The sequence below is a fragment of the Cryptomeria japonica genome, chromosome 4 (assembly GCF_030272615.1).
Source record: "Cryptomeria japonica chromosome 4, Sugi_1.0, whole genome shotgun sequence".
NCBI lineage: Eukaryota > Viridiplantae > Streptophyta > Pinopsida > Cupressales > Cupressaceae > Cryptomeria > Cryptomeria japonica.
The window spans coordinates 54,704,441-54,731,986 of NC_081408.1; the positions used below are offsets into that span (position 1 = coordinate 54,704,441).

The 27,546-nt window shown below is 37.1% G+C and overlaps 1 pseudogene; it reads right to left on the reverse strand.

Moving 5' to 3' along the window:
* Nucleotides 1-26,966, reverse strand: LOC131874887 (probable fructokinase-4; annotated as a pseudogene).
* Nucleotides 26,967-27,546: the final 580 nt, after the last annotated feature.

Below are 27,546 nucleotides of genomic sequence, written 5' to 3' on the forward strand. Positions count from 1 at the left end.
CTACGGTGACCCCCAGCGGTGGTGACCGCCACTGTGGTAACCTGCAGTGGGCGGCAGCCACCACTGTTGGTGGATAGCGGCTGCTCCCTGTGGGGTACTGCAGTGGCCGCCACTCGGCTCCCCCCTCTCATGCAAGCCGCTTGGCCTCCGCCTTTGAGCGCCTCGACCCCCACGCATGCCCAAAACCTGCCCAAAAGAAAATATAGGCGCGCCTTCCACTTCCATGACCTGCACACACCACACACAAAAAAAAAAAACATGCATACACATTTACAAAGCCCTAACCCAATTTTCGGGTTAGGGCAAAACACACACAAAAAAAAATAATTAAATTATAAAAATAAGAGATGTGTGTGGATAGTATAAAAGTTTAGGGTTGTTCAAAAATATATATATGCAACCCTAACCCAATTTTGGGTTAGGGTTAGCATATGGACCTTTTGGGTTCTTTTAAAAGTAATTAAAGAAAAAGAACCCCTTTAATCTTTGAATATAAACATACACACACACACATATATATATATATAGATTCCCTCACACTTGCTTATATATATATATATATATATATATATATATATATATATATATATATATATATATATATATATATATATATATATATATATATATGTCTTAGATATATAGCTATCTACACATATATATGTATGTAATTAAATTTTATATTTATATGGATTTAAAATAGCTAATGGTAAAATTAATTAATTCACTTTCAATTATTATATGTATGAAGAAGCATTTTAATAAGATGTTTTAAAAACTCTTTGGGAGGATAAATCCTTAGGGAATTAAAATGACATATGTAGGGTCAAGTTGGCCCCCTTTTTAAATTTTAAATTATGAGGTATTTTAATTAATGGAAATTTTGTTTAATAGGTTTATTTAGTCCATGAGCTAGTGCAAATTTATTTAGACCCTAGGCAATAAAAGGACTACATGAGGATTATTAATATTCCTTATCAATTAATTTAGAGACTCTCTGTTAAGTGAGTTTAATCATTTATTAATGGGAGATAATAATAATACTTTTGGAGAATTATAATCCGCTTTTAACTTAGATGGTTTTTCGCCAGATTGGCTTAGTGGTTAGATTCACTCAGACATAGCTAAGACTAAACTAGTTTGCATTATTTTAGTAAGTTAGTTGCACTTGGTTAAGTATTTTTTTTTTTTAAATTATTCCATTTGTGCCTAAAAGTTTGGGCATGACAACAAGCACAAAACTATTATAGTTTACCATTGCTCCTAATATTTTATTAAATTTTCCATATATATACATGTATGTGAATTAATTTTGATATGGAAAAATAATGTTTGCATACTTTCTATAGAGATTTTTCTAAAAGTAATAATAAGAATTTAAAAAAAAGACTAGATCTACAGTTTAACTAAGAATTTCAATGTCCCATTCTAACTGAAGTATTCAATTGATAAGAAGAGCTTCATCCTGTATTTATTAATGGAAATTCATCAATCATACATTTTAAAATATTTATATAATAGTGTATGAAATGTTTGAACATTTTTCAATACCTGAAGCATCTCCACCATCACTTTAGAAAAGATCCAAAAGCTACTTCTTCGCTAGCAAATTTTATAAATATATGCATTTTATTTTTAGTTAAATCTTTATTTTTTATCACTTTTAAGAACTTTGATTCTAAGCAAATGGCTTTGTTCTGGCAGATTTCCTTACATCGAGATGCAGTTCATATCTACATGGTTCTTAAATTTTGTTCGTGGACTGTAATGTCTAAAGTAATTTTTCTTTGGAACCCAATAACAATCCTAGTTGGGTTAATTTCAAGGAAAATCAGAAATCCTACTAGGTTTTTTTGATTTTTTAAATGAGCACATAAGATGACATGGAAGAATCAAAGAGTAGAGCTAAGAGTCAACTGTCATAAGCTGTATAGAAGGTTGTTGGCACATTGCTATAAGATTACTACACTTGTAATAGTTATGGAAGTTCATGACATAAATAGAGTTGCAGGGGAATATGAGGGACATTCTTCATTGTCTTTGGAAAATAATTCATTCTCCAAAATACATTTTTATTCTTTTGATTTTTGGGCTTTTTCTATTTGCACGAAGTTGGACAGCATGCAATGACATGGCAAGGGAAGTGTTGCTAGAGATTTTAGGTGGTTTGTCTATGCTTCCACATTTTGCATTTTAGTTTTTCCTAATTGATGAGATTTCATGCCGAAACTGAGTTGAATATTTTGTTGAGGCATTTTGTCTACAAGATCATGTGCCTTGTATATGCTATCACATTTACATATAAGTCTAGCACTAGTAGTGCAATTACAAATATAGCACCTAAAAAATGTCCTTAATTTTTCCAAATCAATAGATAATTTGATTCAATGTCCAATATGTCCTTTTTTCTTAAGCTATTTTTTATTTGATTGGTGTTTGATTTAGATCTTGATGACACGATATACTCCTTACTCCTCAAGTTTGAGACTTACAACACCATACATCAAGAATCTTCAAGGTACTTTTGTGGCTGAGAAATTCAGTGCTAGATTTATTTATGAGTTTTGTGCAATAATTTTCTTGCTCATATTGTATGATGTGAAAACTTTTTGTGTATGTCCTACAACTACTCTAGCCCAATTAGATCATATTTATTTGAGGTGTTTTGTCAAATAGTTCAGATACCTTTTCCTCGACATTTTACAAGCATTTCTATCAAGGCAGTTGAAGCTAGAGAAATTAGCACTTGTAGCATAATATCATTATATTTTGATGAGGAGAGACAAAACTATTGTTCTTATTTTGAAATTTTCTATTCTGCTAGAAAAACAAAGCATAGTAATAGTGAGAATTCAGTAGATTCCACACAAAAAAATTTAAAGGAAAATTCAAAGGCTTTTGAGAATTAGAAACAGGACTACATTCGCGTCCAAGCTAGATGGTGTTAGTATACTGACAACCATAGCTGAGTTGAAAGGGTATGCATTTTTTCTAACTATGCTCCCTTCATCACAAACATGTTCAAAACAAGTGCATTCATAGGCTTCTAAATATTACCCTAGCTTATCATATTTTAAAAAAGGGTAACAACCCATGTTTGTAGATTTACAATGGTTTACCACAACATTTCTTAAAATTGTGGGAGTTGCATTACTGTCACGACTCAGTGGATAATATTTTACTTCAAATTTCTGCAAAACTGAAAAAGTATTGTTCTTATTTTTAGAATGCTTGCCACTTTTCATCTTTTCTTAATATTATGTTTTCTTGAAATATGTGTTGTGAATGATAGCCATACATATAAATTTTGAGATTTGTACACTTCTTCTAAGAATTCAAAGGTTTTTGTGTACATCTCAGAGGAGAAAAGGTTAGCCAAAGGATGAAATATTTGTAGGATTTGACGCCTGGCTGTAAATTTGTAATAGAGTAATTTGTATGACTTTTCCTTATATTACACACTTATCGTGTTCACTCCTCTACTCCGTTTTGTTATCCAATACAATAGTTATTGCTTTAAATTTAGTTTTTGATAGTAGGAATGCTAATCTCAAGTAAATTTTAACAATTTATTCTCTTTCAAAGAATCTGTATATTAGTATAATGCTTAAAAAAATATATAGAATTTTTAGTTATTTTGTAATTCTTTCCTTGGTTTGCATTCATTTTAGCTTAGGGGCAAAGCTGTTATGCTTGATTAAATCATTAACTATGATCAATTTCTGCAAAGACATTCCACCGTACACTTACTATAACCTAATAATGCACTCATCGTCTTGAATCAAATTCAAAATACAAGCTAAATGTTCCTCTTGGAAAAAGAAAAAAATTGCAAAAAAGGGCATTATTTGGTTCAAAAACTACATGAAACATGACATTTAGACCAGAGGACCAAAAAAACAATTGTTTAATTGGGGTGTCCTTCTAAAATAAAGCATAGGGAAAAATATTCAACAACAAGAAAAATAATATAAACACAACCCATTAGTTTTATAGATATTCACCTTCCAATAATAGTAGAGAAGAAATTTATGTTTTGCATTGATGAAGAGTTGCAGGCAGTAGGCAACTGGAAACACTCACTTAAAGTAAAATCCAGAATGCTCCAAAACCTTGAACAAACCCTTGAAAATGTACAAATAGTAGAAAAATCCTGAAAATGTAGCAGCATGCACAAGTTTTAAGAATGTCAGTTCATTCTTATTATTGTAAATATTAAGGCAGTACGAATGACAGTGCATTCTTATTAATGTAAATATTAAGAGACGGTACTGTTGCTATACCTACACTTGTTATTATACTAGCAGTTACAGGTTTTTATTTGCGTGCAACCGAACGCTGATAAATACAGTTCACAAGAGCTAGGAAAAGTAATTTGGAAATGCAATAGGCAAAGATATGCCATATACAAGTGAAAAAGTGATTTATAATTGTATTCGGTGAAAATGGATAACAATAATAACAATATTGAAAGGCTAAATGAATTCAACCACAAAACCCTAGCCTAACAACAACAAAGATCCACCATAACATATGAAGATTACCTAAGACAATGCAAATCAAATGAAATCACAAAGATTATACCATCACATGTCCAATAGGGTTTTGATCTCCATTCTTCCTATCTCCATTGATCTTGCTTGATATATTTGCTCTTAGATTTTATGTGCACAAGAGCTCAACAAAGAATGGAATGTGGTTGCAAGTAGGATTGCATATGCTCAAAAGCGTAGTGTAGTCAAGTGCATAAATTGATTAGCCAGGTAGTTAGATAGTTGGGGTTTGATAATGAAGGAGGCATCTCCTTATATAGAAGACACTATATGAAATGGAGGGATAAGATTGAGAGGTGTAAAAGGAGGTTGGCTATGATTAGAGAGTAGGTAAAAGAAATAATAAAATAATAAAAGGGGTAGGTAGTGTATGAATTAAGAGATGAATGACATGTGTCATGGGTAGAAAAGGTTAATGAATTAATTAAATAAATAAAGATTTATTTAATTAATAGAAGAAGTGGGATAATTAAATAAATAAAATATTTATTTAATTTAGGAAAAAAGATAATTTAAATAAATAAATGTATTTATTTAAATGAGAAATAAGTTTAGAAGAGGATAAATGAATTAATTAAATAAATAAATATTTATTTAATTAATAGAATAATTAAGCTTAAATAATTAAATAAATAAAATATTTATTTAATTAGACTTGACAATTTTAGGTGTCTACATTTTGCCCCTCTTTGAGACAATGCAGCTTGTCGCGTTGTTTCAAAGAAGATAATATGAACTGATACAAAGTTGCCCCAAGATGGGAATGATATGCCCCCTCGAGAGATTGGATGAAAAAATGTCTAAAAAGATCGCAGATAATCTCTCGATAAGAAAGAAAGGGATAGAATGGACTGACCGGATAAAGTGACAGAGTCATAGGATAATGAAGATTGACTCGGGAGATGAGGGCTAGGGCTAGGGTAGTCTATAAGATAGACCACGAGGGAAAATACATCCTCATTGTCATCCACACATCCACGAGAGTAGAGTGCAGAGCGAAATAGAGCAGCAGCAGTCAACAGCGATGGCCTTTGTTCATAGATTTGATCACATTCGCTGATTCCAGAGGCTAGCAGAGGTAGGAGAGCCTATAAGTACCACCAAACTATTATTGTCATTAATGCATGCTAGATAGGGTAATAAATGTGGTCCAGGTTAGGGCCCAAAAAATGTCAAAAATGTCCAGGCACGTCTGCATTGGTGCCAGGCGCGTCTGTGCTCGCTAGGTGCGTTTGTGTTTGTGCCAAGTGTGTCTGTGTCGAAAAATGCGTCTGTGCAAAATGCAGCCGTGTTTGTGTTGTGTAGGTGCATCTATGCCAAGAAGGCACGTTTGTGTCACCCAGATGCATCTATGCAGAGCATAGGCACATCTGTGTGCTCTAGGCACGTCTGTGTAAAACAGGCGCATTTATGCAATCTATAAGCGTGTTTATGTCAGGAAAGCGCGTTTGTGTCCAAAAAATGTGAATTTGTGTCTTCTAGGTCAAATCAGCAGTTTTGTGATGAACATACACTGTCAATTGGATAAGCTGCTGAGAGGATACACTCAAGCAGGTCCTCTAGGGAAGACTAGAATAGCAAATAGGGCTAGGATTGACAATTCTGTGATAGAACATACGTTGCCATTTAGGAAACTTCTCAAGAGGATTCACTCAAGTAGAGGCCCTAGGATAGGATAGATCAAGGCACTTTGTGATGAACAGTGAGTACCAAGATATAGTACTTTGTAATGAACAAGGAGTACTAAAATATGAGCAGCACTTTGTGATGAACAGTGAGTGCAAATGTGAGTAGCACTTTGTGATGAACAGCGAGTGCAAATGTGAGTTGCACTTTGTGATGAACAGGGAGTGCAAATGTGAGGAGCACTTTGTGATGAACAGTGAGTGCCAATCACATAGTACTTTGTGATGAACAGGGAGTGCAAATGTGAGGAGCACTTTGTGATGAACAGTGAGTGCCAATCACATAGTACTTTGTGATGAACAGGGAGTACCACTAAGATACAAGCAACACTTTGTGATGAATAGGGAGTGTCACTAGGATAGAATACCATATGCACTTAGATAAAAAGTAGCATTTTGTGATGAACAGTGAATGCCACTATGACTGACATGATTGATTTTCTTAACTGCAGGAGTATTTGCCTATGTTGGAGTCATGGGAGAGATTCCCATTGACATAGAGATTGCGACCTGAGCTGACCTTCAAGGATCAAGTGGCTATTAAGGCTATGGGTCTGAGACATATTTTGTATGTGCCTGAGTTTCAGGCGAACATGGGACTGCTAACTGCACTGGAGAAGAGGTGGCACTCCGAGACTTGCACCTTTCATTTGCCAATGGGGGAGATGACAGTTACCCTCGAGGATGTATATAGGATTCTGCAGATACCGATCGATGGGGAGTTGATTCCATATGATCGAGATGGAGATAGGGAGGCCCTGAGATGAGTGTTTTAGGATCCAAGACTGGAGATGAGGGCAGGGCATGTGGCTTGGGACACCATGACAGCTACAGGATTAGCGCTGCCAGGAGTGATAGGAGGAGCGATCAGTGGGTTCTTATGTCTGGATAGAGTGACACGAGGGTTGGCTATGGGCTGGAGAGGTGTAGTGGAGACACTGGTGACACAACACACCAGATATGCCTGGGGACCGTGTGTGCTGGCGCACCTATATTACGAGTTGTATTAGTTTGTGTACCATGGGTCAGTGGGATTGGGTTGCGAGGTCACATTGTTATTGGTGTGCGCCTATGAGCAGCTACCAGTGATGAGACTGATACACTTCAGGGGTAGAGGTCACAGATGTAGTTTCATGCATTTGTACAACATGATCACCTCACAGCCACGGATTGGCAGGTTAGAGCACTGGCGGTGGGTTATTGATGACACTGATATGGTTATATGGAGGCCATACCTGGGATGTGAGCAGTGGGAGGATGATGCGGTAGAGCTACCCTACACCTTCCAGAGCAGGTATCTGATTGGGTGGATGCCCTATGTACTGGAGAGGCAGCTAGTGGATAGGGTGTGCAGGCAGTTCGGTAGGATCCAATGGATGCCATGGGGTTTAGGCATGTATGCACGGACTGTCAGGGATCAGGCGTAGTTTGGGCCATTACTATCATATGATCAGGTTGTTACACAACTAGTAGAGATGATGCCCCTACCCTGGGACATATGGCCAAAGATCGAGGATGCCAGCATGGATGCCGAGTACACAGCATACTAGGTCGAGCATCCATTCCCACGCCTGACAGATCTAGGAGAGCTACTAGATGGAGATGGTGGTGGGGATGGTGATGGTGATGATGATGGGGGTAGAGGCTGACGAAGGAGGAGGGGAGTAGTTGGAGAGAGGAGGGTGGTGCCGTGGAGGGAGGGTGGAGAGGATAGGCAGGCTCAGGTGGTGAGGGGTCGCGGTGGATTATCACTATAGGTGCCAACAGCACAGGGAGACAGGTGTAGGGATAGGGATAGGTACAGGGGTAGGCATAGAGACAGGTACAGGTACCACCACCAGTACAGGCACAGGCACAGGGGCAGGCACCCATACAGGGGGAGCCACAGGGGGCTGAGGCAGAAGAGGATGAGTTGAATGAGCTGAGGGAGATCTACCAATGATAGGCAGATGAGATCCAAGACCTAGAGAGGGAGAGGGATAGACTCAGGAGGTGGCTAAGAGATACTGAGTGGGAGTGAGACCAGGCCATTCAGCGCTACACAGAGGCTGAGACAGCACTGAGGGCTGAGAGGCAGGCGACAAAGGACACAGGGGCTGGATATGCCTACCTCCTACAGGCAGGGGAGGAGATAGGCTACTGGCAGGATCTCTATTATGGTGCAGTGCCAGCTGATCAGCGGGCGAGGAGCTTTCATAGACCATTGTGGATAGCAACAGCTATGGGAGGGAGCCGGAGGAGACAGACGTCTAGTGGTGGGGTTATGGGTCGTCCACCACCACCAGATAGAGGGGACAGGAGGGATGATCTTGGGGTGGGTCCTTCGGGGGCTCAGATTCTGTCAAGGCCAGGCGGCTCCAAGGGAGGGAGTTCATCATAGCCGTAGAGGGCTCCCTATGTATTAGTATTGTATCATTTTTGTATGATGATGTAGACACTTGCGAGTGATTGTAGCCATATGATTTTGACATCATTGTATCATGACACTATTGATTTATATATATGAGATGATTCTTCTTTGTGGCAGCTATATGCATGTGTACCTATGTGATGCTTCTATGTGATGCTTATGATGTGGATACAAATATGTACATGATGAAATGCAACATATTTTTTCTTTTATGTTTTATTTGTGTATGCAAATGTAAATGTGAATGTATGAAATGCAAATGAATATGATAATGCAAATGATTATTTACATGATAAAAATGTAAGATTGCTAACATGTGTTGCATGCAGGATGTGATGCAATTGTGATATCTATATGTATGTATGAAATGCTTATATGTGGTAATGCAAGTGCAACTACATGAAATGCAAATGTTTTTGGTGTGTCATTATACTCAGTCATGTGATAGTAGACTACATGGACTTGAGAAGGATGATGGAATTCAATCAAGAAAGGGTGATGGAAGATAGAAGATATGAAAGTGAAAGAGCTTCTTGTGCGTTATCATCATTGAGCTTTATTGTGGCAAGTAGGTTATGACAATCGAGGCATATGTTCGACCCAAAAAGTCATTGTACCCATTTGCATGTAGATAAGATAGTTGCAAACAAGGAATGCCCCAGTTCACACTAGACTCATAATGTCCTCATATCCTTGGACAAGTCATCGCATTACTAAAAGACAATCCACAGACAACAAATACAAATAGGTGACGATACCCCATCCTTGCCTTTCTATTCAAAGACATCCTGGAGATAGAATCTCTAGTCAGAGAGATCCTGGAAAAGCTAAAAGTCATGTCAACAAAAGATAACATCAAAAGAAAACCAAGACTTGACACCAACATCCACTGTAGTCCTCAAGTTTAGTGTCTCTTGTCACTTGTATAAGTCTTATTTGATTGTGGTCACAATGTTTACTTTCACAAAAAAGATAGATAGCACTGAACCATAATGTTGTCTGAGTCTGTTGAAAGATTTGATTTGTTAAAGCTCATTGTTGCTACTGTCTCATCTGAAACTGACTGAATCCATGAAACTGATACTTTATTGTGGAGAAGATGAAACTTTATTGCGGATCTGTGATGCAAATGTTGCTTTATTGTGAATTGTGTATGGATAGACTGAAGGAAGCTGGAAGAAACTGTACTCCTCGAAACATGTGATGTTCTCAATTCCACACCCATTACTAGACGTAGGATTTGCCTTAGCCACAGATAGGATCTGATTTATTATGGATGGAAAGGGAGTGATAAGGGAGGTTTATTATGAATGGTGAACCAATCTTGGGTAGATCAATAACAAGCCATGATGGGAATGTGTAAGTTTATTATGGATGAATTGGTTGTGAGTGTGTGAAAAGTGAAGTGATGAAAGAGAATCTTGAAGGAGGGAGGAGCAATGTCCCTACACATGGCGCTGGTAACCCAGTTTTCACCATGGTACTTGCCCAAGGTGCCACCGAAGTGGTTTTCACCGTTGGACGAAATTATTTCTCTTTACTTTTTTTGATTTTTCAATGTTTTTTTTGGTGTCACAAGGCACTTGTTTGCCAGGTTTTCACCAAGTAACGATTTTTATTTTTTTATGATTTTTTTGTATTTTTGAAATTTTTGAATTTTTCTATATTTTTTGAATTAGGATACTCTGAAAAGCTATGTGTAAAACCTGCGAAGGTGCATGCTATTGATAGGATCCTCCAAAGGTTCACCCTCTGTAGTTGAGAGTTGATATCCACCAGATCCATATGCTATTGTGATGATGTAAGGACCAAGCCAATTTGGTTCAAACTTGCCCTTCTTCTCTCTGTCTTGCTGATTTTTGGGGTTTTCTTTGAGAAATAAATCACCTACCTCAAATGTGTGAGGCTTGACCTTGTGATTGTAGCTGTGACTCATTCATTGTTGGTAAGCCTTGAGATGATTAAAAGTAGTTTGTCTTCGTTCATCCAGTAGTTCAAGTTCTTGTAAGCGAGAGACCCTATAGTCTTCATCACTAATAATGTTTTGCAAAGAGACTCGTAAAGAGGGTAGCTCAATCTCAATAGGCAAGATGGCTTCAGCATCGTAGACAAGTGAATAGGGTGTAGCTCCTGTAGGTGTGCGAACACTTGTGTGGTATGCCCAAAGTGCAGGATTAAGTTGGATATGCCAATTACGGCCAACGTCATCGACTATCTTTTTTAAGATTTTAAGGATTGTCTTATTAGATGCCTCAGCTTGACCATTACCTTGGGGGTAATATGGCGTGAAGAAATGATGGGAAATATGGAAGTGGTCACAGAGTTCACGAACATCTTGATTTTTGAAGGGATGCCCGTTATCAGTGATAATAGAAATAGGAATTCCGTATCCGCAAATGATATAGTTGAGGATGAACGTAGCAATCTGTTTTCCAGTGACTTGTGTGAGAGGCATGGCCTCAATCCATTTTGTGAAATACTCTGTGGCAGTGATAATGAATTTATGACCATTGGAAGAAGGAGGGTGAATCTTGCCTATGAGATCGAGTCCCCACTGACAAAAGGGCCAAGGAGACGCAATTGGTTGAAGTTATTGTGCTAGCGCATGTATGAGGTCTCCATGAATTTGACATTGCTTACATTTCTTGACAAACTGATATGAGTCATTTTCCATATTGGGCTAGTAATATCCAATCCTGATGAGTTTCTTGGCTAAGGTAGGACCACTAGCATGTGGACCACATATCCCTTCATGTACTTCACATAACACAATCTGAGCTTCGTCGCTTTCTAAACATCTAAGAAGAGTGCCATCTAGACCTTGTTGGTATAGGATATCAGCTAAAATGACATATCAAGAGGATTAGCGAATGAAAGTGCGATGTTGGTTATTTGATAGATCAGGAGGTAGGGTATTGTCATGAAGGTATGTGAAAATGGAACCATATATCTGGGACTCAGGACCGACAACACATATAATCTCAGTAGGATTGATTTCATATGAAGGAAACAAAAGGTTATCCACCAAGAACTCATAGCAAGTCTCATTTGGAGGTAGATCGATCAATGAAGCAATTGTAGCCATGGCATCTGCGGCTCGATTCTGCTCTCTTGGTATCTGCTCAAAGTCTATCTTTGTGAAGTGTTGCTTCAGGTCATCCACCATTTGTTTGTAAGGCATTAATTTTTCATCTTTTGTTTGGTAATCATCAGTTGCTTGATGGATTACAAGTTGAGAATCCCCAAAAACATGAAGTTCCTGGATCTTCCACTGAACTATAATCCGTAATCTAGTTGTTAATGCCTCATATTCCGCTATATTGTTAGTGCAAGGAAATGATAAGCAATATGATTTTGGTATAGAATCCCCTTGAGGAGTTATAAAGAGGATGCTAGCTCCTGCCCCATGTTGTGTGTATGAGTCGTCAAAGTACAGTTGCCATGGCTTTGCATGTGACATTGTTAAAATGGATTCATCTCAAAATTCTGAACTTAGAGGAACATCATCTATCATGGGGGCATCCGCTAATTAATTTGCAATGGCTTGTCCTTTTATTGCTTTTCTGTCCACATACTCAATGTTGAATTCACTCAGGATCATCACCCATTTGGCTAGTCACCCAGTAAGTGTTGCTTTATTGAGAAGGTATTTCAATGGATCGATTCTTGCAACCAACTTAGTCTTATGAGTGAGCATGTAATGTCGTAATTTCTGCGAAGCAAAGACCATGGCAAGACATGCATGCTCAATTGGTGTGTAGTTTAGCTCATATCCCACCAATGTGTGACTGATATAGTATACTACTTTTTCCTTGCCCTCAGCAATTTGTTGTGCTAAGAGTGCCCCCAGTGCTATTGGAGTAGCTAATATGTACAGTAACAGAGGCTAATCTAGAAATAGTGGCATCAGAACTGGCAGATTCAGAAGATAATCTTTAAGTGTCTGGAAATCCTGTTGATAGTTATCATCCCATTTGAATTTGATGTTTTTATGTAGCAGGTGCTGAAAAGGATTACACTTATCTACAAGTTGCGCTATGAATCTTCATATGGACTGGAGTCTCCCTTGTAAAGACTGAAGTTGACTAATATTTCTTGGTGGTTGCATCTCCAAGATGGCCTTGACTTTTGCTGGATCAGCTTCGATTCCTCTTTTGGATACAATGAATCTTAGGAGCTTCCCGGAGGTTACTCTAAAGACACATTTCTTGGGGTTTAATCTTACTTTGTATTTTTCCAACCGATCAAAGATGACTAAAAGTATGTCCAAATGTGTATTTCTATCTATTGATTTGCCCAAGAGGTTGGCGACATAATCTTCCATAGTTACATGCATGAGATCATGAAAGATAGTAGTCATGGCTCTTTGATATCTAGCACCTGCATTTTTTAGCCCGAAGGGCATGACATTCCAGTAGAAGGTTCCCCAAGGACAAGTGAATGATGTTTTATGTTGATCCTCAGACGCGATCTTTATTTGATTATAACCAAAGAATCCATCCATCAATGATAACATTTCATGACCTGCTGTGAGATTGACAATCAAGTCAATATTTGGTAATGGGAAGTCATCCTTAGGACAAGCTTTGTTGATGTCTCTAAAATTTGTACATATTCTGATGCTACGATTTGGTTTACTGATAGGCACTAAGTTGGAGATCCATTCAGGATAATCAATTGGGTGTATGAATCCGACATCCAGTAATTTCTCCAGCTTTGCTTTGACCAATAATGCGACTTGTGGATGCATCTTTCTTAATTTATGTTTCACTAGTTTTGCCCCCAGTTTAACTATCAAATGATGCATTACCAAATCCGGATCTAATCCAGGCATATCAGTGTATGACCATGCAAAGTTGATTTGTCATTCTTTGAAGAAACTTATAAATTTTGACCTTTCTGACTCTGTCAACGATTGAGCTAGGAATATGTTGTGTGGAACTTCTTCTGTACCAATGTTTGTATTGATAGTCTCCTCCACCAACATGGATGACTTTTCCTCATATGATGCTGGGAGAATGTCGAGCCTTCCATCTTTGGGTGCCTCAGAGAGGTTTTCGCCCTTAGATATGTCCTTTGTTTTTACTTTTTTGAGGTCAGACAGCACCACAGTGTGGTTTTCACCATAAGACCCTTGGTTTGTTCTTATTTTCACATTTCTGCGACTGGAAGGTCTGACGCCCTCACCAAAATATGCCATGCTATTGAGTTCTATAGTGTATCCCACTTTATGGTCCCTAGGGGGGAGATCATCTTGTATGCCAAGATAGTCAATAAAAGCTTCATCATTTTGGAATGTGTCAAACTATGCAGGTCCTTCATGATCCCAGTCAATGAGTTGGTGGTGAACAAGGGGAAGGCCTTTAATGTCTTAGAAGTTAGTAGGGCTAAGAGTGAAGATGCAGTTATATTTGGGTATGTCAAGGTAATTATCGAGGTCATCGATGGCACTCTCCTCATTAGTCTTTATCGCGAACGAATCCAAATTATCATCACTAGTAGCACATTCTGGGATAGGTGTTCTCATCCTATGTGATTTCAACCTGGGACCTTGAGAAAAGGACTGTGTGGAATCCTCATGGGTTGTTTCTTTATGAAATTTGAATCTTTTATAAAATTCCTCTTCTTCTATGGGTTCATCTGGCTCTCTGAATGTTTCAGTGAGCTCGTAATCACTAGAAGATTTGTCTGAACCCCATTCCCATTCATTGGAGTCTATGGAATAGCGATCTTCTTGTTGAATTTTGGTAGCTTTGATTTGTAAGGCTTCTTCTGTCCTTTGAATATGGACCCTGGAAGTCAAGAAACCAAGTCCCTTCGAGCGTTCCTTTTTGAAAGTCAATTCAAGTTGTAAAGGTTCAATGATGCCTTCCTTTCGTAACCCAAGAGGACTTTTTCCATCATACCCGAATTTTTGTAGGATCTTGAAACCTTTGCCATATTTCTCACATGGTAGACCGATATGATCTTGTGTATTCTCTTCAAGGTCCTTGTAAAGCATTTTGTATAAGTCTTCCTCTTCCAGTTTGCCCCATCTTTGAAAGGTAGTAGGGTCCCTTTTGAGTACAGTGATGGATACTTCCTTGTTAGGATGTGGTCTTCCATATCATTTTGGTGAACTCATGACTTGTTGTAAGTAAATGGTCTGATTTAAAGTGTATTCCCCCATGCCCTTGTCTTGAAATTTGCCTTTAAGCTCACCTTGTTTTGATGTCGAAGGTTTTAATGACTCAGGATCAATGTATGCCAAAGAAGGAATAGCTTCGCGATTACTGGGAATGATGGTCTCAGTTTTTGATCTCAGGTTATTGCAGTATATGAACGGATTAGGATCATCGTTAACTGTTACCTCCACCCCATTGTGAGGAAACTTAATGCATTGGGAGTGCCCTCATTTCATGAATCCAAGGATGTCCTAGCAATATGTTGTAAGTGAGATCTAAATATAGGACTTGACAAACCACATCCTTCATAACTGGCCCAACTCTGAGAGGTAAGGTGACTGTGCCCTTGGATGAACGCTCTTCATCATCATATGCTTTGATGGTAATTTTGTTTGTAGAATTCATAGCTTTATCAGAATATCCCAATTGATTAATTGTGCTCAATGTAAAAATGTTTAGACCAGCTCCTCCATCTATCAGGACTCGTTTTATTCGATGTTTGTGTATGAAGGCTTCAATGTGTAGTGGTGCATTATGTGGCTGACTTACGGAGGTGTCGTCGGCTTTTGTGAATGTAAGGGAATGAGGAATGGAAAGGTATCCCACCATGGCTTGAAATTGGTCCACATTTAGATCAGTAGGAATGGCAGTGTCTCTCAAGATTTTGTCTAGAATAGCCTTATGTGCGGGGGATATGCGTAAGAGCTCAAGGATGGAGATGAGCACGGGTATCTTCCCTAACTGTTCTACAAGGTCGTACTCAGGCTTCGTTGATGAAGAAGGGGTGTTTTTGGTTGGAGCACCTTGCAAAGTGAATTTACCTCGATGGGTTGTAACATGACATTCAGAGGTAGGTTCAGAAGAAGATCCAACACCTTTTAGGACAATCTTAGGTCTCTAGGTAGAATTCTCAGGGTTTTTTTCCTTGATGATAATGGTAGAGACGTAATTGTCCATTTAAATGTGATTGATAGTTGAATCATAGTTATAGTTTTCTCTGGTATAGTTGGTTTGGTCATCTATGGCTTTAGCTTTTCCCTTGTCATGTTTTGGGAATGGTTCCTTAAACATCTCATGTTCTTGATTGGATGAGTGTCCCTCAATCTCAATGTCACCTCTATCAATGAGATCTTGTATGGTGTTCTTCAGTCAATGACAATTTCCTATTTTATGTCCCTTGCTTTTATGAAATTCACAATATTCATCATCATTCCACCAATTTGGTTTGACCTTTGGCTCATATGGAGGAAAATATGGAATAGTGATTACCTTGTTTGCCACTAGCTTTTTGAAAATTGACTCAAGTGGTTCTCCCAATGGGGTGTACTTCCTTCGTGATCTGGAAGTTGTTTGAGTATTCACTTGATTGTTTGTAGAACTTGATCCCGAAAAAATGAATTTGGGTCACACTGTGTTGGCATCAACAACACCATCATTGACTGTGTTCTTGTTTTTATTCCAAAATCTTGGCTTGTCCTTTCCTTTAAAGTCATCTTTGTTTTCCTTGAATATCTTAATGACTCCTTGTTCAATTAGGACCTTCTCTGTTGCTAAGCCTTTTTCAATGACATCCTTGAAGGTGGACAAACAAGCTTTCCTTAGATCATATCCAATTTCTTTGTTAACATTTGTGTGAACATCTCTACCATTTGTTTTTGTGGAATTTCACAAGAGCATCTACTGGCTAGATTTCTCCATCTTTGTAAAAATGATGAAAAAGATTCTCCATCCCTTTGCTTGGTGTTGTACAAAGTAGTGATTGATATGTCTGTCTCTATATTGTAGGAGAAATGTTGGATAAATGCCTCTGCTAAGTCACCCCATGACTTAATTCTAGGTGGAAGTTGGGAGAACCATTCCATAGCTTGATCACCTAGGCTTTGTGGGAATAATCTCATCAAATATGTCTCTTCCGCTGCTACATCAATGCAAGCTATGAAAAACTATCTTATGTGTGCCTTAGGATCCCCTTTGCCTCTGTACTTATCAAACTTAGGTGTCACAAAGTGTGTAAGAAATGGAGGCATTGGAATGCTCTTGTCAAATGGATAAGGACATATGTCTCTCATTGTGTATGTTGGCTTTGGTATATTTATGTCTTCCATTTTCTTTTGTAAGTCCCTGATTTGTTGCTCCAAATTGCTCTTAGGTGGAGATCGACTTCTTGGACCATACCCCATGCTTGAGGCACCAATTGGAGGAGGAGCATGTTGCATATATGGATGATATTGATCATACACATGTTCATATGGAGGAGGTCTATAGTGATGTTGCATATATGGACCACTTGGTATAGATTCATGTTGAGGAATGCCATATCTATTTTGTCCATGTATACCATACTCTACAGGCATGTCATGTTCTAATGTGTTACTCCCAAATTTGACACGGGGTTTTCTTGTGTCCAAATTTTGAGCATGCCTTTGAATATCCAATTGCTTTGGTGGTTGATCCTTAGCATTGGTATGTGATTGAGCATATCTTTTTGCATAAGACTTCCATAATGGTCTACGAAGGTGAGTATCATATGCTTGACCCTGTGTATGTGAGACCTCTGGTTTTTGAAACAAAGATGATGGTGATTCAGGTACCATATGTGGTCCTCTATTGCCTCCATTATTAGGCCTCCTTTGATCCATGTTGGAGTGAGTTTGTTGCAAAGGTCGATTTTCCATTATTTGAGACATGTCAAAATCATGAGGTATCTTGGCTCCACTTTGTGCCATAATTTGTAAGAAGTATTGTCTATCCCTCCTCATTATTTCCTCAATCAATTGATTGAAACAGGGGTCCTTAATGGATTCTTCCACATCCGCCGAATGTACGGAAAAGTTGTACATATTGTCCTTGTGTGTATCATTGTTGTTTGTAGTGTCCATGTTCTCAATATTTGGAATATTTCTATAGGCATCCATGTCAGGTAATGTGTTATGATCGGTATTGAAAAAGACATCATTGTCATACTCATAGACACTCATGTTTGCAAACTCTTGAGCCTCTTTAGTTTCTCTCCTAGATTTTTGAAGATGGGTTTCAACCATGAACTAGGTATTGACCAAGATGTGTGAGACTAGATGAAAATGGAAAAATTATGGAAGACCAAGAGTTGGATGGAATGTAAATGAATCTGAGGTGTACTTGCAATGTCCAAAGTGTAAGACCAAGTATGTATGTAGTAGAGTAGGTGTGACTTCCAAAGAGAGAATAGTTTCTCTTGATGAGGTAAGTTGACCTTGACTCTAAGTAAGACCAAATGAGACCCAAAGGTGAGAGACCTTGATGAGGGACCACTTACCAAAATGTTGTTGTATGTAGTGTGTTGACAAAGTATGATGAGGACAAGCAAGTGACCTTTTGACTCAAGTTTAGACAAATGTGAATGTAATGTGAGGTGTAAAGAAATGATGGACTTTGTGAGACCCAAAGACAGGTTGAATGCAAAATGAAACCATGGAGAAATGACCTAGGAAGCTCAAGAATTCCAAAACTGACTATGTTTGCTTGCTGGATTGTAAAAGTTTTTTTCAATTCTGATCATAGATGCGCTTGTATACTACACAGACGTGATTTCCTAACATAGACGTGGTTCTGTTTAACATAGACGCATTTCTAAGATTTTTGTAAAGTGCACTATTGATTCTAGAAACACAAACGTGTTTCTGACCTTCACAGACACTGTTATACAACACAGATGTTATTATGTTCGACACAGACGTGTTTCTGCAAAATTTGTGCAATTTTTTCCAATCTGTGAAGTTGTTTTGTTGTGACCAAATCTGACTATTTTTTGTGACAAGAGGACACAATGTTGATGAAGAGTCAATGTTTGCAAGTGTCTAGACTCAAAATGACTCCAAGAAAAGTGTGTTGTTTGATGTAAAAAATGTTTTGCATACACTTGAAGACACAAAAGACACAATGTTTTTCTGTTTGGTCTTGAATGTTTTGAATGTTTAAAATAAGTCAAGCACAATTCTTATGGTTGGCCAAGACAATAGTTGTTGATCCCACATGCGGTTTTACCCCCCGAGGCTACGCTATTCAGAGCGTATACTTAGATGCTTGACCTCACTGGCTCCACCCTCGGCACTCACTTCTCGGGTCAGCCAAGCATCAGTCCCCATGAAAACTCCCCATGTTGAACTTTGTATCTCTACTAAGAACGGTATGTGTGTGGGCCACTACCAGAGGTCTGACCTCCTACCCCAACAACTAGAAGGATTTGGGCTTCTAAAACAAAAAGGTGCTAGTAAGGGCATCCGCTCGTGTGGCCATACATGCAGCACTTTCAGCTCTGTAAATACAGAAGGCTCCTAGTCAGTAGGGGTTACGCCCTATAACTGATCAAATAAATTTGATCAAACAGGTTTATGGGGAGACATAGTGTCAGTATGAACTAATCAGCACACGTTATCCATAGTTTTCACCATGAATACAATTGTTTATAGTGGTTTGGAAGAGGTGGGTTTTCCTCACTACCACTTGGGTCATTTTCTTGTCACTAGTAGTCCTAATGACCACACGGGAAGACAGACCCTCTAAAGATTAAACAAAAAGAGCCTATTGCTCAAGACACAAAAGACAATGATTCAATTTTAGTGCACCAATTGAAGTGTTTGCTAGTCTATGAAAACAAGGCACACAATAAAAATCCAAAAAACCTTTGCCAAGGACCTGCACCAAAGAGTTGTTAGTAGTTTGGATTGTTTCAAATAATCACCCCTTCCTACAAGCACACAAGTTAGTTAAATATTAAATCCAAAAGACTTTGTGAAAATAGGGGCCTTCAACAAAATGATTTTGCTTTCAAGACAAGCTGCACCAATTTTGTCAGCTAGATCTAAAAATGTTAGATCAAAATAAACTAGATCTGAAACCTTAAATGCAAAACCCAAAACCAAATCAATAAACCCAAAAAAAAATGAAACCGATGCACACAGACGTGGTTACCTTCGACACAGACATGACTTCCTGACGCAGATGTGGCTCTGTGAAACACAGACGCGGCTCCAGAACCCATATGCGACTTCTAGACACAGACGCATCTAAAAACACCGCAGACGCGACTGAGGAACACAGACACGATTTCTAGAATCTGCAAAATAAAATATTGTCGATAACATAGACGTGATTCCAGATGTCGCAGACGCGCCAGAAAATCGAAAACACAATCCGAAAGTACGTAGACGCAAAAATATCAAAATGATGTCGAAAATGTCAGATCTACAACTTCAAAACACAAAATTTGCAACAAGGGTGTTAAATGTAAAAAGGGACAAGAGTCCCACCGGGCGTGCCAAAATGTATTCGGTGAAAATGGATAACAATAATAACAGTATTGAAAGGCTAAATGAATTCAACCACAAAACCCTAGCCTAACAACAACAAAGATCCACCATAACATATGAAGATTACCTAAGCCAATACAAATCAAATGAAATCACAAAGATTATACCATCACATGTCCAATAGGGTTTTGATCTCCATTCTTCCTATCTCCATTGATCTTGCTTGATATATTTGCTCTCAGATTTTATGTGCACAAGAGCTCAACAAAGAACGGAATGTGGTTGCAAGTAGGATCGCATATGCTCAAAAGAGTAGTGTAGTCAAGTGCATAAATTGATTAGCCAGGTAGTTAGATAGTTGGGGTTTGATAATGAAGGAAGCATCTCCTTATATAGAAGACACTATATGAAATGGAGGGATAAGATTGAGAGGTGTAAAAGGAGGTCGGCTATGATTAGAGGGTAGGTAAAAGAAATAATAAAATAATGAAAGGGGTAGGTAGTGTATGAATTAAGAGATGAATGACATGTGTCATGGGTAGAAAAGGTTAATGAATTAATTAAATAAATAAAGATTTATTTAATTAATAGAAGTGGGATAATTAAATAAATAAAATATTTATTTAATTTAGGAAAAAGGATAATTTAAATAAATAAATGTATTTATTTAAATGAGAAATAAGGTTAGAAGAGGATAAATGAATTAATTAAATAAATAAATATTTATTTAATTAATAGAAGAATTAAGCTTAGATAAATAAATAAATAAAATATTTATTTAATTAGACTTGACAATTTTAGGTGTCTACAATAATTATTGTAATTGGAAAAGCACATTTACAATTGAAAATTGTGTAAAATAGTTTTTTCGAGGTTTGATGATCACAATGTTGCATGTGCTAGGAAAAGTAATTTTGAAATGTAATAGGCAAAGATATGCCATATACAAGCGAAAAAGTGATTTATAATCATTGTAATTGGAAAAGCACATTCACAATTGAAAATTATACAAAATAGTTTTTTCGAGGTTTGATGACCACAATGTTGCATGTGAGATAGAAAAGGATGTTCACAGTTGCAAAGTGTCTAAAACTGTATCTATAAATTTGATGACACAAAAATTTAGTAATTGTAAAAAGGCAGAGTAATGCATGTAGAAGAAGCTTTCTGAGTTTTGTCGAATGGTGCATGTGACATATGGGAACATGGAAAAAGAAAGAGAAAATGCAATCAGTGGAGGCTTCGACAATGTTAAAAGTGTATTACAAAAGGAGTATATAAGGAAATGTGCCAATGCTTACAAAAGATTCTCAAGTAGACTAGTTGGAGGAACAATAAGTATTGAAGTCTAGGAAATGTGATAAATACCTGTAGAAAGGAAGATGAAAAATTAATATTGATGGGAAAGAGGTTGGTTGCAAATCTAGTGTTGATGAGAAGGTTCCATTAGCTATCCCAAAGAGAGTACATGTTAAAGAGGTTATCAGAGCCAACAACATAGCAGAGGATGAGAATACCTTAGAGCACTTATGAAGGAAGTCATATTATTTCAATGGTCCATTTGGAAGCATTCTTTTGTATTCCTTACGCCATGTTAGAATTTTTATAAAAAAGGCTATCTTCACGTGAACATGACAGATGTGTGGGATGCTGGTTACTATTGTGCTATTTGTACAATTGGATTGTGAAGGAATATTTGTAGGGAGGAATAATTTTTCATAAATTTTTGTAAAGGTGGCTTGGATTCTAGGAGCTATCCGGTGTGCAAAACTCTAAATTGCTAGAATTTAGACATGTTAAGTGCAAAAAAGAATTATAATTACCGACTCTGATATGAATACATATTATTCAGTCATAAATCTAAAAGATGTATACAAAAATGTATTAAAATTTTATTAGTCTGAATGATTTATACACGGCATTCCCTCAAAGGAGATGAATGGTTGTCTTTTTTGTCTAAATCTATGGATGAACATATGTATTTGGTGATACAAAAAGAAAAAGAACCATTATGGAAATAAGTTGCATTTCTACACATGATTCTTTGTCTTTTGTCAACCATTTATAAATAAGCAAAAACTAATGTGGTAAATGAGGATAAACTGAGTTGGTAGATAAGAACACATACCAAGATCATTCTCCAAATTGTATTTTGAATTTTTTTGACCTTCTGGAGTGGGTTTCCAGGTTCAAACTCTTCCAAATAGAGTTTCATACCCTTTTATCATGTCCTCATTCATCAAAGTTTCATTGAACCTTTTTGTCGCCCTTTGAACAAGATTGATTCCCACTATTCATGATACTGTGACTATAGCAAGTTAGTTGTTCCAACTGGTTCTCTGGCATTCTGCTACATGGATCAAAAGGTCTTGGCTCATGATTTGTCTTAAGTATGCCTTGAGTTGACATATAATGCTTTAAAAGGAGAAAATAAAAACCCTTTTGAAATTATTAACATTACAACATCTTTAGACAAACCTTTACCTTTTTATTAGATGTTTAAAACTTCAACCAATTACAATAGTAAAAGTATTATAAAGTCCCTTTATAATAATAGGGAATATATGTGATGGAATTGATAAAATGGACTTCAAACATAGTTTTTGTGAATATGCAGGGTGCAAATTTTGATATGGAGAAATAGTGAACCGAGCTTCAATTTGCATGTCAATCAATGCATCATGCAACAATCATTGAAAACTAATTTTAATTTAATTATTATTATTTAAAAAAACATTCTAGGCTAAGTGTGATAAACTGGTCTAGGCAATATATCTTACCACATTCATGGAAATCTTTTATGAATGATCATATCTTGAAGGATACTATACTTGAAGTACTTGTCTTTCCAATACTTACTTTATCCTAAGTAAAATGTATGATATGCATATGCCTCTCTTCTACAGGTATGATGTGGTGTGAAGGAAAAGGTCGGTCAATGAAATAAGCCTTGTGTAGACAATGTGATCAACAAAAGACATACCTTGCCAGATGGTAGGGAGTAAATAGGGGTGGTTTAGCTTTTCAAGAATTAGGAGTTATAGCACTAGCATCATTCACAAGAATTAGGAGTTATAGCACTAGCAACATTCACAAAAAGGAGTGCTTCTCTCAGTTGCTTCTCATCGTGTGAATACAATAAAACTGATTACTCAAATGACATACTGAATATGAAACACTTCCTTTACAACACATGATCATGACAGAGGTCAAGAGTAAAAGAATAAAAACAAGGTCTTAAAGTTGGGATAATCAGATATGCCACATAATAGAGATAAATAGTGATGAAGTAGAGGTAAGAAAGTAGAAAGTTGTTGTGATAAATTAATATATATTAGAGATAGTATGATACATTTTAACAATAAGGGAAAATATTTAACAAAGTCACCTCAGAGGATTTTTCTTGCAGTCTTAAGATTGGATATGGATGGATTCAAATCCAAAGTACAAACAATGGACTACAAATCAAACGACTTGAAATTCTGATAACAAAGAGATACAAAAACGGTATTGTATATGCATGGTGGAGCATGAAGACTAAAGTTAACTTAAGCAATGACATCCTTGACCAACTTAGAAAAAAATGCCCCAACAAATGCATCCCCAACACCTATTGTATCGACTGTGTTCACTTAGAAGTTATTTACTCTTCCTTAAAAGTCCTAAGTGTAAAGAAAAGGATGATCAAAAAAATGTTTTAACAACTTTTCTATCTAGAATAATCATTAGGACAACATTTTCTTTCTATATTGATATTAATATAGTAATAAGAGATTTTAGAAATCATACACAGTGGCACCTTTCTGATAAAGATTTTAGGAAATAAATATTTTTTGATCCTACACAGTTGTTTCCACAAATATTTATGAGAATATAGAACAACTTGTGGAATAATTATAGTTTGTCCCTCATTGGTAACCATCATCAAGGGCCTATAGGACTATTCCCTTTTTGGAAGATACCCAAACATGACAATATGCAGAAAATGCTTGTGAATGCAAAGTTTGAGACATTTATAATGAGAAATAGAAGAAACATCCACAAGAAAACAAATGAATCAAAAATTTCACCTTAAACACTGATTTCCCAAGTTATTCACAAATACCAACCTTGGTATAATATCTGCAACCTTTTTCTCCTACATTTACAAGCAATAACTTGAGTCCCTAGATGCATAAGGGACATGATTACTTCATCATTTTCATAGTCTCCTCCATCTATAAGGAACTCTACTTCATTCTCACTGACCTGCACAAAAAATCAAAATAATTAGTCCTCATCTCTAACACCTTATTTGTGAGATGGATAGAGATGGAAAAGATAGCATTGAAACGGGTCATGTAAATTGTACCAAACCCCTTTGGATGTATATAATCAATTTCCATGAGTGTTAGACAATTACAAGTTATGTGAGGCAAATAAAGATTAAAACAAATGTTGAAACTTTTTCTATAAAACAGAGAATGTAAGTATTTGTACCAATCCTTTTTCAATTTATTTCTTATTAAATTCCATAGATAAGGAATAAGCACCTTGATTAAGTTGGCGTTACACCAGATGCTTAAGATGTCTTTCCGAGCTTCTTCTAGAGAGGGCCACAATGGCATTTTGAGATTAGTATCATAATATAAGAGAGCACGTGTCTTTTGCCATTCTCAAAGCTACAAGATGGGTTGATTTGCATGGCTCTACAATTAAATTGATTGATCCATAGTGAAATATGTGTGCCTGCAAATGAGAGATTCATTTCTTAGCAAAACATATTTACAAAAAGATTTATATCATCACAAACAATTATAAATTACCCTCAGTCCTGATATTGTGATGAGTAGCTAGAAGAGGCAATAAACTCACAACATTATTTTGGACCTTAGAATTAAAAGTGAGAAAATAAACCCTTCCATACAAGAAAACAACTGGGTAATGTAAATTAGAAAAGATCAAATTGATATACTGCAATGTGCCATATGAAGCAGTCACATGAAGGAAAAAAGATGAACTTATGTTTTCACAAGTTGGATAAAGTGACAAAATATTACATTATGTCTATTTTTCCATTACGTTTGTTAAGAGAATGTCAACAAGATCATCACTTAATTTTTGAACACAATAATTTTTTGAGTTGTAGAAGCAATTCCATAAGACAATCCTAATTGAGGGAAGGCATTTTTAAAAAATGATCAGAGAGTTCAAAATCATAAATGATTGGATTATTTTTCGGACATACTTGTTGTATCAAGTCCCTATCAAGTTTAGCCTCGGTCAAGAGCGTGTCGGCACTAGGGTTGTGATAAAACATAAACTCTCATTCTTCATCACTATGCAGTGTCATAAATGCAAGCGTTGTTCTAGTATGACTATCAAACAATAGTACCCTATCGTCCACACCATTCTCCCTTAAAATTCCAACCAACATGTGCATAAACACATCATCACCGACCTAGAAAGAGTGAAAGGGTTTGAATTATATTGCTGGTATACCACAAGGATATCAAATGAATACCCAAATTAAACTATCACGAATAAAAATAAAAAGCCACAGGCATAAGACAAATCAATTTTAAGAGCGTTAGTGCCCCCGCAATTTTTCTCTTTAAAGTATTCATACTCGCGAGTTGCCTTTTGTGCCTTTACTTTCGTTGGGTCAATTGTTTTCCCTCGTGCTTGAACCATTGAACTCTTTCTAAAAGTTCAAATGGTTCAAGGTTCAAAGCGCGTTTTAAAAAAGAGTCATTTGTGGTCTTTGTCGTCATGTGAACAAGTGCACCTTTGTTTGTGGTCTTTGATGTTCTGAACCCGTTGAACCAAATTTTAAGAGGTTCAAAAGATTCAAGGTTCAAAATGCCTTTTGTGAGTCACGATAATGTATCGCTATGTAAAGAGTGTGAGTCCTTATGTTTTAAGTTGATATGCGGTCTTGAACCTTGAACCAAATCTCAAGCGGTTCAAAAGGTTCAAGGCTCATGTTTAATAGTCCTTATTGTCGCTCGTTCCTGGTGTTGTTGTGTGTGCCGCTCACTCACTATTATATCTCTTAAATGAACTTGAACCGTTGAACTTTTTGTCAAGAGATTCAAATGGTTCAAGGTTCATGGGTTCATTTCAAAACTAACTCTAAGGCTTTTTGGTGAAAATAAAAGTGGCGTGACAAGAAAGAATATTCCCTTATTCGGCAATTTAAAATTCTAAATATGGAAAGCAATCATGAGAACATCAATTACTTGTGCGAAAGTGATGGATAATTAAGAAGGTGTCAGATTTTTATCATTTCACTGTTACTTCGCACACTTGGGTAAATCATGATGAAGCGTGTGTGGCTCTATACATATTTTCCCATCTGATTGAAGGAAATGTGTATGAATTTATTTCCATATTTGAGAAGGTTGCAGCTTCCATTCTTGAGTAAATTGGAGGCGTTGAAGGTAAAAATAGGTTTGTTCTCCAGAAGAATTTCCAGTTTTCATGGTGGTAGCGGGCATTTCAAGGCCTGTTGTAGAGAAAATTCAACCTAGAAGGTCAAAGAGGTCGCCATCCGATTTGACAGTTGCTCAAGTAACTCGGTCCAGGAGAAAAAAGAAGAGTAGGGAGCCCATCTTGAAACAGGTTGTTGTAGACTTGGACCCCAGTGAGGAGCTTGAACAAGCAATGGATCTACAGGATCAAGATGAGCCCGAGATGTAGGAAATGGACACAAATAAGGAAGAGGAAATTCAGCAAGATCCCATGAATACCTTGGTAATTATCACTTCACCAGACGTATAGACAACTCCACCACCTAAGGAACCTGCAAACGCACCAAGATGGTTGGAAGCTGCTATTGGAAAGAAACGAAGTGTGGTGCCGGTCACAATTCCAATGGAGGACATGGTTAGCAATGCTTGGGAAAGGTGTCAAATCCAAAGAAACTCAAAACACAAGCAATGCTTGGTGTAGATGAAACAACACGTCACTGGATGACTGAAGTAGCTAAAACAATTCTAGGAAGGGATGTAGACAAGGCTACAGAGGAGGATTTTACTATGGAAAAGATAGATTTGGGGGTTGCTTCACAAGCTGCAGATGTTAAGCACCTGGAATCCTCCATGAAGAGGATAATTTCAAGAACTTGCAAAGATGAAAAAGACAAAAGAGAACTAAAGAAAGTTGTTACCCAGATGGTTGAGTACATCAATGCCATCCACAACCTAGACCCCCAACCATTGTCACAGATACCAGTGTCATTCGACCCTAAATCTCCAACCAACTAGAAAATGCTACATCAGGTTCAAAGGAACAGGGTAGTGATAGAGATGTTCAATAAATGGTTGGACCTAATAATACAATAGGGGTCAGATTATATTATTAATTTGGTTAAAGTTTATAAAGATTTTGAAACCATGAGTAAAGAGCTAGAACTGTAAATGGTCACCTAGGAGAAAGAAAGGATCAAGTGGGTAGTAGTCCTTG